The 21,430-nt window shown below is 39.4% G+C and overlaps 1 long non-coding RNA gene across 5 annotated transcripts; it reads right to left on the bottom strand.

Annotated features, from left to right (window-relative positions):
* Positions 1-16,123: 16,123 nt before the first annotated feature.
* Positions 16,124-19,915, bottom strand: LOC125528212 (uncharacterized). Of its 5 annotated transcripts, none has more exons than XR_007292350.2 (6): positions 19,579-19,915; positions 19,133-19,462; positions 18,645-18,713; positions 17,236-17,808; positions 16,693-16,791; positions 16,124-16,530 (listed from the first exon to the last, which is right to left on the bottom strand). It is a non-coding gene; the product is annotated as an uncharacterized LOC125528212 (long non-coding RNA). The 5 variants fall into 5 exon arrangements; XR_007292348.2 differs by having other exon boundaries at positions 16,693-16,788; XR_015617573.1 differs by having other exon boundaries at positions 16,693-17,808; positions 19,133-19,299; positions 19,398-19,462.
* Between the last annotated feature and the right edge of the window lie 1,515 nt (positions 19,916-21,430).

The raw sequence follows: 21,430 nt of genomic DNA, 5'->3' as shown, positions 1-21,430 counted from the left end.
GACGGGGAAGTTGCTCCCGGGTGCGCACGAGTGAGGACAAAGTGCGCAGAAAAGAATAGTATTGATATGTGGGGCTAGTCTAGATTCCGCCAGGAGTAACGACCACTGGCCGGTGTGTTCGGGGCGTTACAAGTTGGTATCCGAGCCGACCCTCGCGGTTACACGGATGTTTGCGGATAGGTGCGCGGTCATGTTGTTCATGACGTTTGTGACCAGTCGTGGCACACGACATGGTACATGTACCGGACTGGATGCATAGACGTATGTGCCAAGAGGGAACGTTCCTGTGGCCCGACGAGGACATCGGTTCCTCTTAGTGGGGGTGTATGTGATAGCCTGGCTTATTAGGGATGATAGACTACTCATATAAATAAGGAATTCCTTCTTTTTCGGGAGCCCATTCGGACAGAACTCCAAAGTTAAGCGTGCTCAGCTTGAAGTAGTGTCAGGATGGGTGACCGACGAGGAAGTTGTTCCCGGGTGCGCACGAGTGAGGACAAAGTGCGCAGAAAAGACTAGTATTGATCTGTGGGGCCAGTCTAGATCCCGCTAGGAGTAACGACCACCGGCGGGTGTGTCCGGGGCGTTATAGGTATACCAAGATAATTAGCTACACGACTTGCATAAATTCCACCAAACAAATCTCCACTTATACCGTTAAGATGCAACCTTCGTGCCACAATGGCCCCCAAGTTATATTGTTTATCGCCTAATACCGCACTCTTGAGACACAAAGATCTAGAACACACATGTGACAAGCCTCATCTTTACCGTTAATGCGTCTACCTATGAAGAGAGCAAATTAATGTATGAAAGAGAAATGAATGCTCCCTATGGTAGCTTGTGTGATTTCTCTAGATTCCCCCACAGTGATACTAGCAAGAAAGTCTTTATATTCAGATTTGCGAGGTTCACTAACATTGCCCCACTACGGGAGTTTACAAGCAGTATTAAAATCTTCTAAGTCCATGGTATATGATTTATCATAAAGATCAAATAAAATAGTGTGAGAATTGCGCGAGGATGTAAATTTAAACCTCCTCACAAAGGAATCACTTAGGTAGTGGTACTGTAGGCACTTATCTGACACGAAGTCCTCAAGATCAGCATTATGCACATACGCGTCAAATTCATCTTTGATGCCTGCCTGGACCATAAACTCCTCTGACGGCCATTCATAAGGCCGCACTTAAGCTTCCCTTGGTGGTTCATCGTCCGGCTCACGTATCGCGAGCCTTGGTCTTTGCTTCCTTGAGGAACCACCTTGGTACATTTTCCTATGCATTTTTCTTTCTCTGATTTTTTTTAAATTTTAATGACTCAAAATAAAAGTGAACCAAACTCAACAAGATTGATAGCAACTACTCCCACAAGTGCCTAGAGGAAATATCATGCATTAAAACTACTTTGGACCATATAATTTTGACATGCAAGCTCAAGAACAGGGTCACCTTAGCAGAAAAAAATTACAATAAATAAAGCACTAGAACAAAAACTAATTGGACCATTGAAGGAGTCACATACCAAAGAACAATCTCCCCAAATAGTTTTGTGAATGGAGATTTGAGGAAAGAGATCGAAAATGGCAACAAGATGAGCTAGAACACGGGTTTGAGCTACGGGAGGATTTTTTCTGGAGGAAGACGAAGTGAGGGGTGCTGGAATAAGTGGAGGGCGTCCACGTGGGGTCCATGAGGCAGGGGGCGCGCCCTGTGCCCTCGTGGCCAAATGGTGGCCCCCCTGGTGTGTTCTCAGTGCCAGAAATTCTTAAATATTCTACAAAAATTCATATTTCATTTTCAAGACATTTGGAGAACTTTTATTTCTGGGGTATTTTTATTACAAGGATAATTCAGAAAACAGACAGGAAATACAATTTTTGCTTTATTTAATCTAAATAACAGAAAGTAAAAGGAGGGTACATAGAGTTGTGCTTTCTAACTTCATCCATCTCGTGGTCATCAAAAGGAATCCACTAACAAGGTTGATCAAGTTTTGTTAACAAACTCTTTCCGAATCGCATGAAACCGGAGAATTTTCGAATAACACTAGGTTACCTCAAGGGGGATATGCATGTCCCCAACAATAAGAATATCATATTTCTTCTTGACAGTAGGAAGAGGGAATTCAAAACCTCCAATAGTAATAGTTGAAAATTTTCCAATAGAATTGATACTGTGGACTTGAGGTTGTTTCCTCAGAAAGTGTACCGTATGCTCATTACCATTAACATGAAAAGTGACATTGCCTTTGTTGCAATCAATAACAGCCCTTGCGGTATTCAAAAAGGGTCTACCAAGGATAATTGACATACTATCGTCCTCGGGAATATCAAGAATAACAAAGTCTGTTAAAATAGTGACGTTTGCAACCACAACAGGCACTTCCTCACAAATACCGACAGGTATAGCAGTTGATTTATCGGCCATTTGCAAAGATATTTCAGTAGGTGTCAACTTATTCAAATCAAGTGTACAATATAAAGAGAGAGGCATAACAATAACACCGGCTCCAAGATCACATAATGCAGTTTTAACATAGTTTCTTTAATGGAGCATGGTATAGTTGGTACTCCTGGATCTCCTAGTTTCTTAGGTATTCCACCTTTAAAAGTATAATTGGCAAGCATGGTGGAAATTTCAGCTTCCGGTATGTTTCTTTTATTAGTAACAATATATTTCATATACTTAGCATAAGGATTCATTTTAAGCATATCAGTCAAACGCATACGCAAAAAGATAGGTCTAATCATTTCAGCAAAGCGCTCAAAATCCTCATCATCCTTTTTCTTGGATGGTTTAGGAGGAAAAGGCATGGGTTTCTGAACCCATGGTTCTCTTCCTTTACCGTGCTTCCTAGCAACAAAGTCTTTCTTATCATAATATTGAGTCTTTGATTGTGGGTTATCAAGATCAACGTCCAGTTCAATCTCTACATCATTGTTATTGCTAGGTTGAGCATCAATATGAACATCATCATTAACATTATCACTAGGTTCATGTTCATTACCAGATTCAGTTTCTGCATCAGAAATAGAAATATCATTGGGATTCTCAGGTGTGTCAGCAACAAGTTCACTAGAAGCATGCAAAGTCCTTTCATTTTTATTTTTCTTCTTCTTAGAAGGACTAGGTGTATCAACACTAGTTCTCCGAGAATCTTGCTCAACTCTCTTAGGGTGGCCCTCAGGATACAAAGGTTCCTGATTCATTTTACCCCCTCTAGTCATAACTCTAACATCATTATCATTTTTCTTATTATTTAATTCATTAAGCAAATCATCTTGAGCTTTAAGCACTTGTTCTACCTGAGTGGTAACCATAGAAGTATGTTTACTAATAAGTTTAAGGTCACCTTTAACTCTAGACATATAATCACTCAAGTGTTCAACCATATAAGCATTACGTTTCAATTGTCTACCAACATAAGCATTGAAGTTTTCTTGTTTAACAATAAAAGTATCAAACTCATCCAAGCATTGGCTAGCAGACTTATTACGAGGATATCACCTTCATCAAATCTATAGAGACCTTTACAATTTTATTGTATAATTATAAACAAACATTACCCACTATATGCTATCACAATTTTATGGCCCCAAGTCAAGGAGGCTTCAATAAGAATTCAAACATACGTAAATAATGAAGCTATAACAGCAATCTGTAAAAACAGGACAGTCTGTAAAGATTTGAACATCAACCATACTTCTGTAACTCAAACAATTCCGAAAAAATTAGGAAAAATAAACAATTTGTATATAAAGACAGTACAAAAGGTTTCAGAAACGTTTGAAGTTCTAGTAAAAATGTAAAATTGCGCACTACAGCCAAAGTTTCTGTTTTGCAGGGCACAAACCAACAAGTAATTTAAACATCCTAAAGGAGAATCTTGGAACATTATTTTTATAATACAATGGAATTGTACAAGGGGATAATTATTTTTTTTAAAAGTCTCTATAATTAAGATTCACAAAGTTTTCGTGAGCATGAACAAAGTTCAAGGAGCTCCCCCACTTCAACAATGCTTGTCTCTCTCACTTTCACTTTCCATTTTGAAAAGTTTTGGGTTCCCCTCTATATTTTTTTGTTTTTAAACTTTATAAAAGCATTCAACAGAAATAAATGACTCTCTAAAACTTTTGGGTTTTCTCCCTGGCAGCGCTTCCTTTAAAGCCATTAAGCTAGGCATAAAGTGCTCAAGTAATGAATCCACCCGGATCCCAAGGTATATCAAAGCCAATTTTAATTAACAATGATTTCGCATTTAGTAGTGAGCACAAAGCAACATATATCATGTAATGACAAAGTATAACTCTCTTCCTATCCATCGGCATGTCATACAAGAACAATTCATGAACATCAAGTAAAGGCCAATATATAGCATAAGCAGTTTCTTGCAATTTTTTCGTGTTGGAAACATAAAGAGGCAGAGATGTAGTTCCTCTCTCATAATAATAGCAAGTAGGAGCAGCAAGCACATGCATATTATATTCATAAAAATCATCATGTGCAACGGTAAGTGCAAAATTCTCCGTTATATTGTAGTTTGGAGAATTCAAAAAGATAATAGGACTATCATGCGTGGGTGCAATAGAAATAATTTCATGTTTAACATAAGGAACAATAGCAGGTTCATCTCCATAAGCATAATTCATATTGGCATCTTGGACACAAACATAGCAATCATCAAGTTCATCAAAAAGGGATATTTCAAAAGAATCAACTAGATCATAGCAATTATCATAGCATTCATCCTTCGATAAGAACGAAGGGGCATTAAATACTGTATGAGTTGAAGAGTTACTCTCATTAGAAGGTGAGCACGGGTAGCTAATCCGCTCTTCCTCCGTTTGTTCTTCTCTCTCCTCATCATCTTTTTCATCCAATGAGCTCGTAGTTTCATCAATTTCTTCTTCCATAGACTCCTACAAAATATTAGTCTCTTCTTGGACAGCGGAGTTATTCTCAATAAATACATCAATATCATAATTGTATAGTTATCATAGCAATATTTAAGGATAGCAAGATTTTCAGGTATATAAACTGAATCATCAAAATCTTCAAACTTTTCAAACAAAGATTCAATTTCATATGCACCCTTAAAAGCAACAAATTCTTCTATTCGTTCCACATCATAGTAATCATATATACCATTAGCATAAGAAGCTAAGGTTTCATTATCATTAAATTCACATGAAAAGGGAAGATGTGGAGCATTCATCCTAGAGCAACAAGTATAATCATATCTCTGGCATAAATTCCAAGCATACCAATGAAATATATGAATTTGATCCCATCATAATTTCTCTTTATGAGTCAAGCGATAATCCCTAAAGTATTCACGTTGATCCAACGTTACTCCCATTATTTAGTTGAATGGGGGTTTTCTCAGGATTACCAGAGTAGTGCATAATATCTTTCACATGACAAGCATCGAGGGTTTTAGGAGGTTCCCCATCTCCGTGAGTAGCAGGTACAACTAATTTTTTTGGTGTTTTGTGTTCCATATCCATAACTAAAGATAGAGAACAACTTAGAACAGGGAATAAAAACTACTTGGTGATAAAGCAAACAACACACACGAGAATATTCACCCCACGCTATAACTCCCCGGCAACGGCGCTAGAAAAAGGTCTTGATAACCCACAAGTATAGGGGATCATTTGTAGCCTTTTTCAATAAATAAGAGTGTCGAACCCAATGAGGGGCTAAAGGTAGAACAAATATTCCCTCAAGTTCTATCGACCACCGATACAACTCTACGCACACTTGACGTCTCCTTTACCGAAAACAAGTATGAAACTAGTTTGTAGGAGTGATGCTAGAACTACTTTGCAAGAATAAAACTAGAAGTACTTTGCAAGATAATAAAAGTTAGGTTTTTAGAAAAAGGGTTTGTGTCAAAAAAAAGTTATTTGTCCCAAGGCAATCGATAACAAGTACCGGTAATCATTTTTGCAATTTTATATGAGGGAGAGGCATGAGCTAACATACTTTCTCTACTTGGATCGTATGCACTTATGATTGGACCTCTAGCAAGCATCTGCAACTATTAAAGATCATTAAGGTCGTGAAACCCAACCATAGCATTAAGTATCAAGTCCTCTTTACTTCCATACGTCATACCCCACTTACTTGGGTTTAAGCTTCTTTCACTCTCGCAACCCACCATAAGCGAACCATGAACATATTGCAACACCCTACAGCGGGGGGGCCTCACGTTTGCGCAAGAAGGGAGGGCACTATAGGACAACACCATAAATAAAATATACAATCATACCAACCAAGATCACGATTAACCCACGGGACAAAACGGATCTACTCAAACATCACAGGATAACCATAGATCATTGGGAAATAATATATGGAGTTGAGCACCATGTTTAAGTAGAGATTACAGCAGGGAGAAGAGATGTTACACCGCTGCATAGAGGGGGAGAAAATTGGTGTTGATGGTAGCAAGATTGTTGATGTAGATCGCCGTCCCGATCGTTGCCCCGGAGGCACTCCGGCGCCACCGGAAGCGAGGGGGAGAGAGCCTGCCTCCTTCTTCTTCTTCCTTGGCCTCCCCCCTAGATGGGAGTAGTGTTCCCCCTCTGGTCCTTGATCTCCATGGCGGCGGAGGGGCGGGAGCCCCTCCGAGATTAGATCTCCCTCTCTGTTCTCTTCTGTTTCGCGTCCCCCGGATCTGGCCCTTCACCGTTTCTTAAATTCCCGGAGATCCATAACTCCGATTGCGCTGAAATTTTTACACAATTTTTTCCATAAATTATCTTTCTTGCACTAGAAGAAGGGCCCTAACCGACCTTCGAGGAGGGCACAAGACACCTGGGCGCGCCAGGCACCCTGGCGCACCTTGGCGGGTTGTGGGCTCTATGGGCCCCCGTTTGCGTTGATTCCACCTCCCAAAAATCACATAAAATCCAAAGTAAATCTCCGTAAATTTTTATCGCGTTTGGACTTTGATATGGATTTTCTGTGATACAAAAAACATGCAACTAATAGGAATTGGCACTGGATCAATAGGTTAGTCCAATAAATCATATAAAAAGTTGCCAAAAGTATGTAAAACTTGTATAATATTGGCATAAAACAATCAAAAATTATAGATACGACAGAGACGTGTCAAGCATAAAGCAACATGTTCAAGTAGAGGATACAACGGGTTGCGGGAGAGCGGACCGCTGAATATAGATAGGGGAAGGTGATGAAGATGTTAGGGAAGATGACGGAGGTGTTGGTGTAGATCGCCGTCACACGATAATTGCCCCGGCGGCGTTCCGGCGCCACCGGGAGAGAGGGGGAGAGAGACCCCCTCCTCCTTCTTCTTCCTTGACCTTCCCCCTAGATGGGAGAAGGGTTTCCCCTCTGGTCCATGGCCTCCATGGTGGTGGAGGGGCGGGAGCCCCTCCGAGATTGGATCTCTCTCTTTGTTTCCTTCTGTTTCTGCGCTTCCAGATTCTGGCCTTTCGCCGTTTCTTAAACTCCCGGAGATCCGTAACTCTGATTGGTCTGAAATTTTAACATGATTTTTATCCGGATATTAGCTTTCTTCAGAGAAAGAAGGGCACCAACAGCCTTACTAAGTGGCGACAAGGGTCCAGGGCGTGCCATACCCCCTAGGGCGTGTCCCCTGCCTTGTGGGCCCCTCGGGCATCGTCTCACGTTGATTCTTTTTCCCAAAAATCACATATATTCCAAAAAAAAATCTCCGTAAGTTCTTATCGCGTTTGGACTTTGTTTGATATGGATTTTCTGCGAAACAAAAAATATGCAAAAACAAGAACTGACACTGGGCATTGGATCAATATGTTTGTCCAAGAAAATCATATAAATTGTTGCAAAAAGTATATAAAAGTTGTAAAACATGGGCATGAAACAATAAAAAAATTATAGATACGACGGAGACGTATCAGCATCCCCAAGCTTAATTCCTGCTCGTCCTCGAGTAGGTGAATGATAAAAAATATAATTTTTGATGTGGAATGCTATCTAGCATAATCTTGATCATGTAATGTAATCATGGCATGAATATTAAGACACGAATGATTCAAAGCAATAGTCTATCATTTGACATTAAGATAATAATACTTCAAGCATACTAATAAAGCAATCATGTCTTCTCAAAATAACATGGCCAAAGAAAGTTATCCCTACAAAATCATATGGTTTGGCATTAATCAAGCAATTGTTTCATACTTCAGTGTTCTCAGACTTTTTCAACTTTCACGCAATACATGAGCTTGAGCCATGGATATAGCACTATTGGTGGAATAGAATATGGTTGTTGAGGAGAAGACAAAAATAAAAAGACAGTCTCACATCAACTAGTCAAATTAATGAGCTATGGAGATGCCCATCGGTCGATATCGATGCAAGTGAGTAGGGATTGTCATGCAACGGATGCACTAGAGCTATAAGTATATGAAAGCTCGAAAAGAAACTAAGTGGGTGTGCATCCAACTTGCTTGCTCACGAAGACCTAGGGCACTTTGAGGAAGCCCATCATTGGAATATACAAGCCAAGTTCTATAATGAAAAATTCCCACTAGTATGAAAGTGATAACTCAAGGGACTCTCTATATGAAGAACATAGTGCTACTCTGAAGCACAAGTGTGGTAAAAGGATAGTAGCATTGCCCCTTCTCTCTTTTTCTCTCATTTTTTGTTTTTTTCTCTTTTTTGGGCGGCTCTCTCTTTTTTGGCCTTTTTAAAAAAAATATTTTTCGTCTGGAGTCTCATCCCAACTTGTGGGGGAATCATAGTCTCCATCATCCTTTCCTCACTGGGACAATGCTCTAATAATGATGATCATCACACTTTTATTTACTTACAACTTAATATTACAGCTCGATATCTGGAACAAAGTATGACTCTTATATGAATGCCTCTGGCAGTGTACCAGGATGTGCAATGATCTACCATAGCAAAGATATCAAAAAACAGACAAGCCATGGAAATATCATGCTAGCTATCTTACGATCATGCAAAGCAATATGACAACGAATGCTCAAGTCATGTATATGATGATGATGGAAGTTGCATCGAAATATATCTCAGAATGGCTAAGGAAATGCCATAATAGGTAGGTATGGTGGCTATTTTGAGGAAGGGAATATGGTGGGTTTAATACACCGGTGAAAGTTGCGCGGTACTAGAGAGACTGGCAATGGTGGAAGGGTGAGAGTGCGTATAAGCCATGGACTCAACATTAGTCATAAAGAACTCACATACTTATTGCAAAAGTCTATTAGTCATCGAAACAAAGTACTGCATGCATGCTCCTAGGGGAAGGGTTGGTATGAGTTAACCATCGCGCGATCCCGACCTCCACACAACGGATGGCAATCAAAGAATAAATCATGCTCCGACTTCATCACATAACGGTTCACCTTACGTGCATGCTGTGGGAATCACAAACTTTAACACAAGTATTTCTATCAATCCACAATTACTCACTAGCATGACTCTAATATCAACATCTTTATATCGCAAAACTATTGCAAGGAATCAAACATATCACATTTAGTGATCTACAAGTTTTATGTAGGATTTTATGACTAACCATGTGAATGATCAATTCCTGTCAATTCTCCAAATAGATATAAGTGAAGCATGAGAGTTTTATTCTTTCTACAAAAGATATGCCCACACTCTAACAGATATAAGTGAAGCGAAAGAGCATTCTACAAATGGCGGTTTTCTATGTGTAGAGAAACATGCAATCCAAACTTCAAATGATATAAGTGAAGCACATGAAGCATTCGATAAAGCCATACTCCAAAGATATAAGTGAAGTGCATAGAGCATTATATAAATCAACCAAGGACTATCTCATACCAGCATGGTGCATTATTAAAAGCGAAAATAAACGGCACACGACGCTTCAAGATTTACGCATATCATGTGACGAATAAAAATATAGCTCTAACTAAAATTACTGATGATCGTTAGAAGAAAGATGGGATGCCTTCCGGGGCTTCCCCAAGCTTAGTTGCTTGGGAGTCCTTGAATATTACCTTGGGGGTGCCTCGGGCATCCCCAAGCTTAGGCTCTTGCCACTCCTTATTCCTTCATCCATCGTGATCTCACCCAAAACTTGAAAACTTCAATCACACAAAACCTAACAAAATCCTCGTGAGATCCGTTAGTATAATAAAATAAATCACCACTTTAAGTACTGTTGCAAACCCATTCATATTTTATTTTTGCATTGTAGCTACAGTATTATAACTTCTCCATGGCTTATACCACCGATAAAATCGGTAGTTTCATCAAAACAAGCAAAACAATGCATCAAAAACAGAATATGTCTTAAACAGGACAGTCTGTAGCAATCTGAACATCTACCATACTTCTGTAACCTCAAAAATTCAGAAAAATTAGGACAAAATAAAACACTTGTATAGGGTAATGTGTAAAAATTTCAGCAACTTTTGACATTCCAGTAAAAAATGTAAATTCACGCGCTACAGCCAAAGTTTCTGTTTTCCACTTCACATACCAAACAAGCAATCTAATCATCCTAAAGGAAAATCTTGGCACATTATTTTTATAATAAAATGGATTTGTACAAGGGGATAATTATTTTTAAAAGTTTCTGTAATTAATATTCACAAAGTTTCCATGGGCATGAACAAAGTTCAAGGCATGCTCCAACTTTAACAATGCTCGTCTCTCTTACTTTCACTTTTCTTTTTGAAAAAGTTTTAGGTTCTCCTCTTTATTTTTTCTTTTTAAACTATATGAAAGCACACAACAGAAATAAATAACTCTCTAAAACTTTCGGGTTGTCTCCCTGGCAGCGCTTTCTTTAAAGCCATTAAGCTAGGCATATAGTGCTCAAGTAATTGATCCACCCTGATCCCAAGGTATATCAAAGCCAATTTTAATTAACAATTATTTGTAATTTAGTATTGAGCACAAAGCAACATATATCATGAAATGACGAAGTCTAACTCTCTTCATATGCATTTGCATGTCATAAAAGAACAATTCATGCACATCAAGTAAAGGTCAATACATAACATAAGTATTTTCTTGCAATTTTATTGTATTGGAAACATAGAGAGGCGGAGATGTAGCTCCTCTCTCATAATAATTGCAAGTAGGAGCAGCAAGCAAATGCATATTATATTCATCAAAATCATCATGTGCAATAGTAGAACGCAACCCATCAATATAGTCCTTAATAAGCGCAAACTTCTCCGATATAGTGTAGTTGGGAGAATTGAAAAAGATAACATGACTATCATGTGTGGGTCTAATAGCAATAATTTCATGTTTAACATAAGGAACTATAGCAAGTTCATCTCCATAAGCATAATTCATATTGGCATCATGGCCACAAGCATAGTAAGCATCGAGTTCATCAAACAGGGATATCTCAAACGAATCCAAGGGATCATAGCAATCATCATAGCATTCATCCTTCGGTAAGCACGAAGGGAAATTAAACAATGTATAAGTTGAAGACTTACTCTCATTAGAAGGTGGGCACGGGTAGCTAATCTGCTCTTCCTCCTTTTGTTCTTCGCTCTCCTCGTCATCTTTTTCATCTAATGAGCTCATAGTGTCATCAATTTCTTCTTCCATAGATTCCTACAAAATATTAGTCTCTTCTTGGACAGTGGATACTTTCTCAATAAACACATCAATATTGGCATTATATTCATAATTCTCATAGCAATATTTAAGTATAACATAATTTTCAGTTCTGTAAACAACATCATCAAGATTTTCACACTTTTCAAACAAAGATTCAATTTCATAAGCACCCTCAAAAGCAACATATTCTTCTATTCGTTCCACATCATAGTAATCATATATACCATTAGCCTAAGAAGCCAAGGTTTCATTATCATTAAATTTACATGAAAAGGGAAAGTCTGGATCTTAGAGCAACAAGTATAATAATATCTCAAGCATAGTTCCCGAGCATACCAATGCAACATATGAATTTGATCCCATAATAGTTTCTCTTTTTGTGTCAAGCGATGATCCCTAAAGTATTCAGGTTGATCCAGCGTGTCTACCATTATCAAGTTGAATGGGGTTTTCTCAGGATAATCAAAGTAGTATTTAATATTTTTCACATAACGAGCATCGAGAGTTTTAGCAGGTTCCCCGTCTCCATGAGTAGCAAGTACACCTATTTTTTGGGTATTTCGTGTTCCATATCCATAACTAAAGATAGAGAACGACTTATAATAGTAAATAAAATCTACTTAGTGATAAAGCAAACAAGCACACACGAGAATATTCACCCCACGCTATTGCTCCTCGGGAACGGTGCCAGAAAAAGGTCTTGATAACCCACAAGTATAGGGGATCAGTTGTAGCCTATTTTGATAAGTAAGAGTATCGAACCCTACGAGGAGCTAAAGGTAGAACAAATATTCCCTCAAGTTCTATCGACCACCGATACAACTCTACGCACGCTTAACGTTCGCTTTACCTAGAACAAGTATGAAACTAGAAGTTCTTTGTAGGTGTAAACGGATAGGTTTGCAAGATAATAAAGAGCACGTAAATAAAAGATAGGGGCTATTTAGATAAAGAAACAATTACGTTAGTTTAATGGGTGTGGAAAAGTGGTGGTAGGAGTTGCGGAATTGTCCCTAAGCAATTGACCTCGTTACTAGACCAATAGCAAGTTTTATGTGGGAGAGGCCACTGCTAGCATGTCATCCCTTGCTTGGAATTCTATGCACTTATGATTGGAACTATTAGCAAGCACCGCAACTATTAACGTTCATTAAGGTAAAACCCAACCATAGCATTAAGATATATTGGTCCCCCTTCAATCCCGTATGAATCAATTTCTATGCTAGGCTGAAGCTGCTATCACCCTTGCCCTCCAATAGATAGTTCTATCAAGATACAACTAACCCTATGGTGTGATCCACACGCGCGCTCATATGATGGGCACCAAAGGACAGCAACATAACCATTAGCAAATTAAACCAATCATAGCCATTCACCAATCACCGATAGGACAATAAAAATCTACTCAGACATCATAGGATGGCAACACATCATTGGATAATAATATGAAGCATAAAGGACCATGTTCAAGTAGAGGGTACAGCGGGGTGCCGGAGAGTGGACCGCTGAATATAGATGGGGGAAGGTGATGAAGATGTTGGGAAAGATGACGGAGGTGTTGGTCTAGATCGCCATCACACGATGATTGCCCCAGCGGCGTTCTGGCGCCACCGGGAGAGAGGGGGAGAGAGCCCCCCTCCTTCTTCTTCTTCCTTGACCTCCCCCCTAGATGGGAGAATGGTGTCCTTTCCTGTCCATGGCCTCCATGGCGGCGGAGGGGTGTGAGCCCCTCCGAGATTGGATCTCTCTCTCTGTTTCCGCGCTTCCAGATTCTGGCCTCTCACCGTTTCTGGAATTCCCGGAGATCCGTAACTACGATTGGACTGAAATTCTAACACGATTTTTATCCGGGTATTAGCTTTCTTGCGGTGAAAAAAGGGCACCAACCGCCTTACGGGATGGCCACAAGGGTCCATGGCACACACCCCCCCACCTTGTGGGCCCCTCGGGTATCGTCTCGCGTTAATTCTTTTTTTCCCAAAAATCACATATATTTCAAAAAAAATCTCCTTAAGTTTTTATCGTGTTTGGACTTCGTTTGATACGAATTTTCTGCGAAACAAAAAACATGCAACAAACAGGAACTGGCACTGGGCACTGGATCAATATGTAAGTTCAAAAAATTTATATAAATTGTTATCAAAAGTATATATAAAAGTTGTAAACATTGGCATGAAACAATCAAAAATTATATATACGACGGATACGTATTAGAGACATGGTTCGATTCCCCTGTGCTCCGGAGTATTGTAGACCCTTCAGCAAGTGATCCTTTCGTCTTGCTTAACGCGAGATATAGCACTGGCGTGTGCACCAGAGTCATAGAGTCAATTTGGTTAGTGTCCTGGGCTTTGTGCCTGGAAAAAGACCCTGCCTGGTTTGAGCCTGGCATTTTAAAGTTTTCTGCCTGGTCAGGCTGACCTGGGCATAAGTTGTTTGGTTGGTGGCCTCGTCTGGGAAAGCATTACTAGCATTAGTAAAGGTACATAAGTATAGCAGGCATAGAAAATGGCAGCTGTTAGCTGCCAGGCAGCCATCCAGGCAAGTCGTTTCGGGCGCCTGGTCCAGGCTAAGCTGGCTGCCTGGGAGAAAGTATAGGCTAATCAGGCTGTCACATCACCAAGCCAGGCTATCCTTTGATTTTTCAGGACGTCAACCAAACATGTTCTAGGCAATGTTCAGGAAGGCTCCAGGCCAGGCATATTTTCCTGTGGACACAATCCAAACTGGCCCATAGCCGTTCGGCCTAGCGGATGCTATGGACTGGTGCGCAGGCGGAAGCGCACGAAGCCGTGATGAGCAGAGCTAAAGGGCATGCTTCGGTGCACGCAGGCAGCAAGCATGAGATTTTTTGTGACAAAAAAGGGGAGTGGCCAAGATCACATGTGTCAATAGTAGTTTGGCTGGATCCTTTTTGGTCCTTTTTTCTTGTTGAGTTGCATGGATAAGAACCCGCAAATAGTGGTAGGAAAGAAAAAACTATGCAGTTCGCATGGAAATGGGTCGGTTCATCAAGATGGTTTGGAACACGTGGACAGCCTGTAGACCATAGAGGCGCGCAGACAAGCGCGTCATGAGGATTGTGCAATTACATGGCGTCGAGTAATGCATGGATACGCGAAGCGGACACAATGCAGGGTTGCAGTCGAACAAGTTCTCACGGATCGAGGTGAGTCGATTGGAACAGAAGGCAGTGGTGGGATATTCTAGGTAGTGGCAGAGCCGGCCCTGAGGGGGGTAGCAGGGCACGACTATTTGTCGCGTTACATGAGCCACGAGCAGTCCCTCGTTGAAGGAATCGCCCGACTAGGTGGCAGACAGCAAGCCTAGCCGCGCGGGAGCCACAACCTGTTATTTTCTTTCTGTTTTCTGTTCTCATTTTTTGTTATTTTTGTACTTTTTATATATATTTCTACATTACAAAAAACACTCCTCAAAAACTGTTGAACAACAATTTGAAAACTGTTGAATAAGTATTTGAAAAATGTTGAATAAATATTAAAAATGTTGAACAAGTATTTGAAAAAGGTTGAATAGGTATTAAAAAAATTGTTTGACGAGTATATGAAAAATGTTGAACAAGTATACAAAAAATGTTGCTGAAGAATTTGAAAAATGTTCAACAACTATTTGAAAATGTTGAATTAGTACTAAAAATGTTGAACAATTATTTGAAAAATGTTGAATAGGTACTACTAGTACAAATGCCCGTGCGTTGCACCGGGCTATAAAAAGGGAACAACGTGCTTCAGGTGTAATTTTGCACCTTTTTTATATCCAATTTTAATAAACGTCGATAATAATGTTGAACATGGAAATTTCCTTATTTTTAATAAAAGTTAATGTCTTCATTAAGAATGTAAAACCATTTGAGAAATACTCCCTCTGTAAACAAATACAAGAGCATTTAGATCACTACTTTAATGATCTAAACATTCTTATATTTCTTTGGAGTAGTTAACATTTTTATGAAAATTGGAACATTTCTCTATTGAAGAAAATAATATTTTCTGTTGTACATTTGAAAAAAAATTAGTAAAAAGTGCTTTGGGGGGGGGGGGGGGGGGTAAGTGTTTTAAAAAGTAAGAACGTATTTTTTGAATTACTTTTAAACTATTTTATTTCTTAACTTTTTGGGCATTTTTGTTTGGTAATTTTTACAGATAGTTGGTTTTTTGATTGGAAAGAGTTTTCTTTTCACTTTTTACCTTTGTCGGTTTGTCCAGCTCTAGCAAGGCACAATCCAACTCCCCTCTCTAGATCCGTATTATAGCTAATCCTTAGCTAGCAAACAACCTATATATAGCTGGACTTATTTTTAGAATAAAAAATCTTAGTAAAAACACCCGCCTATCAGAAGGCTCAGGTCTTTCTCGGTTTCATAGTCAACAGTTTGTTAACTGAAAGTGAAGATACATGCTGGGTCGAGACCAGCTGAAACTTGGCTCGGAAAGCATGTGAAAGGAAACATCGATCTATGCTAAACCATTTGAGGTGATAGAGTTCGGAGCCGTTGCTGGCTGAAGGTTGATGATATTACTGGACATTCAGTCGTCTGAAGCACATAATCTTCTTTCAACACTTCTCAAAAGGCAAAATCAATACGACCACATGAACACGAGATAGAAGGTGAGAGAAATTTACAATCAAGATGTAGGCCGGGTCAGGCAGGACTGTGCCCCGCATTGGTAGGTGGCGCCACCAAAGTTGGGGCAGGGGAGTGTGCGTCTCCACTCCGTCACGTGATATCCATCGGACATCACCAAACGATCTCCAGGGACAATGAAGCGATGGTGGCTTCTGGCTTTGCCAGTTCAAGAGCCCCCTGTTATCGGTCTCGGGCCACCCTCATTCCTTCACCAGTGTTGTTGGCGGGCCACCGATGAAACTGACTGTTGTAGGAGGTGCAGCCCCAATTCTTAGCCTTCAACACAAAATTGGTCCATCACAAATGCTACCAAAATAAGCCACATAATTTTTCTGATGCTATAATTCAGAAACTACTAAAACCAAATTCATGTTGTTATTTGGACGCACAAATATTCTGCATCAACTAATGCATGGTGCAGGGAAAACAGGGAATTACCTCTTGGTCCAACCAGGAGATTCATGATTTACTTTGCCAGTCAATTCCACCGACTACACTGGAGTAGCTCCCTTCCTTGCCGAGTCTATTCCTCTGCTGCTGTCCGAGCATAAACAACAGTGAGCCATAATGTACTACCATAGGAAACAACAGCAAGTAAAGCATCATCAGTTCGTAGATGCAAGAACAAAAGATGCTAGCAAGCAACTCTGCTGCTCCCCAAACTGTAACCATCGAGTCCCGCGAGATACATCCCCAGCCGCTTGTTTGGATTTCCTCAAAGAAGCTCCCATCTATATTCAACAATCACCCCAGCCAACTTCTGGCGGCGACCATTGTTTTCTAAAGAGTTTGACTGGATAACATCACAATAACGCATACATTACACTATTATGTGACAACATTATTAGCATTATACAAATTGATACGCTTGTCCCCAGCCTAACAAAAGTCAAGGATACATGCAACCACAACAAATGTAAACACATGCATGTATCTACATTGTCTCTCGAGATAAAGAAATAAAGGGGTAAATCACGTTACATTTATTTATGTGACCTCCGTTGTAGCTCAAACATGTGTTGATTTGCTGCATCAAGGTGCCAAATAACTCACATGGTGCGCCCACTTTGTTGTCTCCAATAAATTCAGGACTCTTCCAAGATGTTAAAATAGTAGCATATAAAGAAAATAAAACATCTCCTTACAACTACATAATATATACAAAACAGAGTATATAGTGACTGTTTCTTGAAGCTGAGAGAAAAATAAGCATCTTTCATCAGAATCTTTGGTACATTGTGAGGAAAAAAACAATTGAACTTCTTTTCCAACACGGGATAAGGCAAAGAATGAAAATGAAACAAAAACTTACCATGTAAGAATTCATTATTTTCGTGTCTCGTTTAGACGGGTAATGACTTAATAGACGAACAAAAGCCTTACATTTAAGCAGATTTTTTTCATGGTTATAATGATGCTATTCTTCTTAAGTTAAGGTTGGTCTTGTTTGTTAGAAAAATATAAAACTAAAATGAGCTAGAGAACACAAAGTTACATGCCAAACCATGGAAGAAAACAGCTTGCCGACTCACCTCTAATAGTCAATGGTCTCACCTGCATCAGCAACAATCAATTGTGTTGTGTAAATGAAGTTTGTAGATATTAGATTAGGGTGCATCAATTGAAATGCCATGAAAATAGCAGTAATAAAGGAAAAACTATTGAGGAAAATAATTATCGGCAGATGATCATGGTCTAACAAATAATAAATGAAATTCTAAAAGCAGCTCCCAGTTGTTTTCTTTGTTAATCTAAATGGTAATTATCTAAACATCACTATAAAGCTACTGCAAAATTCTCTCACCACTTCCTTGCATAGTCATTTCTCCAACATAAGAATCAAAACTTATAATTAAACTATAAGCACTTCAATAAGTTTCTCGAGCTCCTCAAGGTAGCGAACAACCTAGTGTATTAAGCCAAACCATGTTATCATAATATTTTCTTAACTCTAATCATCACACGTCCATACATTTTCTCACAGAAAAAATTCTCTAGCTCGTCTAGGCAACAATGAACCAAGGCATGCACACCAACTAAAGTACATCCCCTGAAAAGTGCAATTCTAATTGTTTTCCACATTGAAAATCTGGTACATCATGGTCAAAACAACATGAGAGAAAAAAAACTGGGGAAATCCCTCATTGATTATTTCAATTGGCAGAACAAAAACTGCTAGTCCAAATAAAATAAAATAAGCCTCTAACATTGACATGTTGTTCTGAAGTATCATCAAACCTATTGATAATTAATTGTATATAGAAAAGAACTAAAACCAACAAATGCACTTGGCTAATTGAAAATCAAGCACACTGAAGTTGTAATTGCAGGTAGAGGACGAAGCAATTAAAAAGTAGTTAGCAAATGTTGGATATTCCGAACTCTCATACCTACGTGTTGATGTCGTTTAGTATGTGTCATACGCCGAGTTAGCAAGTCCTGATCTATGTAATCTGCATCTGTAAGTACAAGAAAAAATTATCGTTATCAAGGTTATGGCCTGAGGCAAACAATTGAACTATTGATCTAGTAGCTATCTCATATGTGAGAGTTTCGTCTTGGCCAAACTGTGATAAGCCTATAGTAGCTTGGTGTACGGCAAATCGTCTACTCAAGCGACGATCCGATCAAAGGAAGCCACGCACAGCTAACTGAGATTTTTACACACCTTATAATTTATATAGCAGGCTGCTAGCCTAAATAAAATAAGGCTTTACCATATTGACATATTGTTCTAAACTTCACCTAACCTATTAACTATTGCCAACAAAGAGATTTAGCTAATTGAAATGTAAGCACATTGAGCTTGCAATTGCAGGTAGTGCGTAAAGCAATTAGGAAGTAGCTAGGGAATGTTGGATATTCCGAACTCCCATACCTACGTGTTGATCTTTTTTCTGAGTCCCAAGTCATAGTATTTATCATCCACTGAGTTGGCAATTTCTAATGTATGTAATCTGCATCTATAAAGTTTTGCCTGCACATCGGACATACATGCCTTTGCCCAAGCATCAGGGAAAGGTGTGCGTGTTGTCATCATTGAATCTGCGGACAACCAAAAAGTTAAGATCAATCTCCATGCCCAACATAATCCGCAAAATCAAGTGACTATTTCCCCTCTCGATCTCCTCGCTCTACTCGACCATGGTAGCCGACAGAGCCAGAACAGGGAAGCCTGTGTGGGCTGGAGGCTGTCCGCCAGGAGGGCCTGCACGGGAGACGGCAAGCGTTTGTAGCAGGCCGTGAGCCGCATTGGACAGGATGGGAGAGGAAAGGGGTGTGGAGCAGTGAGCAGCGCCCCCGAGGGAGTGGAGATAGAGGTACCAGGGAGAGGCGTCGACATCCTTGCGCACAGAAGCGCTAGGCGGTGGCGGAGATCCTGCGGGAGGCGCCAAGGTGGCGAGGTGAGTCTCCGGCGGGGTCGCGCAGAATCAGGGCATCCACCGGCGGGCGGCGTGCTCCAAGGAGCTGTCGGCCGAGGCTCCGTCTAGGATATCGAACGCCCGCGAGGGGCTACGACGACGACTGGGGATGGGAGAGGGTGGAGAGGGTTGCTGGGAGCGGAGGGATGGGGCGCGGCGGCGGAGGGAACCCTAGCGCCGGGTGGCCGGGATGGTTCGTGTTCTCGTGGGGATAGAGAGACGGGCGTATGTAGAATCGTTTTTTTCCTGTAGAATCGTTTTTGTTTCACTTATAAGAGATTAAGAGATGAAACATCATGGAGTGCGGGTTGTTTTTAAAAAGAGTGAGGGGCCTTTGTGTAAAAACGCCGCGACGGTGAACCCAGAGACTCAATCCGTGCTTTATTATTATTAGGGAGAGAGAAAATGTTGAATGAGTATTAAAAATGTTGAGTAAGTATTAAAATGTTGAGAAAGTATTTGAAATATTGAATAACTATTAAAATGTTGAAGAAGTATTTGAAAGATGTTAAAAAAGCATTTGGACAATGTTGTATGTGTGTACAAAAAATGTTGATCACTTGTTACAAATTTTTTTTTGACATGTACAAAAATGTAGAGTGAAAAAAAGGAATTATAAGAAAACACGCATGAAAAAAAAATGAAGAAGAAACAAGAAAACCAAACAAAAAATGCAGAAGAAAAGGAAATGAACAAGAATGAAACAAATCTAATCTGAGAAGAAAGAATAAAGAATGCAAAAAAAGAGAAGAAAAACCAAATGAAACAAAAGAAAAAAATGTTGAATAAGTTTAAAAAAATGTTGAACGAGTATTTGAAAAGTGTTGATCAAGTGTTAAAATGTGGAACAAGTATTTAAAAAGTGTCGAATAAGCGTTCGGATAATGAAACAATGAAGAAAAACGGAGAAGAAAAAAAAAGAAACAAAAACAAAGAAATGAAAAACAACGGAGAAAAAAAATAGAAAACGAAAAAAGAAATGAGAAAACCGGCACGTTGTGCTTCAACTGGACGGGCGCGGTTGTTGTCCAGACGCGTTTGGATCGCCCTGCGGAACGATACATGTTCGCGTTGGATGACTTCTACGACCCGAATGGTGTGGTCGGGAAGTATGCTGGCGGTTTTAGAGTTGGTGCTGGAGACACCCTTTGGACGAATCAGACCGACAAACTAGCACTCCAGAACACATCCGCGTAGATTGTAGAACTAATAGTTGCAGGTGATTAAGTTGCATCGCAAATATTTATGAACTCACAGTTGCATTAGATTTGAAACATTTAAAAGTTTTTGAACATTTTTTAAAAATTGGGAACAAATTTGGAATGTCAAATATTACTGGAAATGCAAACGATTTTTGAAAACTTTTCCTTTTTGTAATTCTAAACATTTTACAAAAACATGAACAATTTTTTATGTGAATAATTTTGACATCACAAACCATTCTTGAAAATTTCTAACATTTCTTGAAAACCATGAAGAGTTTTTGAAATTCTCTAACATTTTCTCAAAACATGAACCTTTTATAAAACATATGAACATTTTTTTGATATTTACAACATGTTTTGAACATTTTAAATATTTTTGAAAACTGTGACATTTTTTTATAAAAATCCGGGAATTTTATGAAATTGCAAACAATTTATAAAAACAAAACATTGTTTCAAACATTTGAACTTTAAGAAAAAACATGAATAATAAAACTTGTGAATAGTTTATTGAAAAAACATGTGATTTTACTAAAAAAGAGGAAAAAG

Source organism: Triticum urartu, chromosome 2A, assembly GCF_056163025.1.
Source record: "Triticum urartu cultivar PI428250 chromosome 2A, HENAU_Tu73, whole genome shotgun sequence".
Lineage (NCBI taxonomy): Eukaryota > Viridiplantae > Streptophyta > Magnoliopsida > Poales > Poaceae > Triticum > Triticum urartu.
Note: the sequence above shows the minus strand (reverse complement) of the source record. Positions and strands in the feature narration are given on the sequence as shown.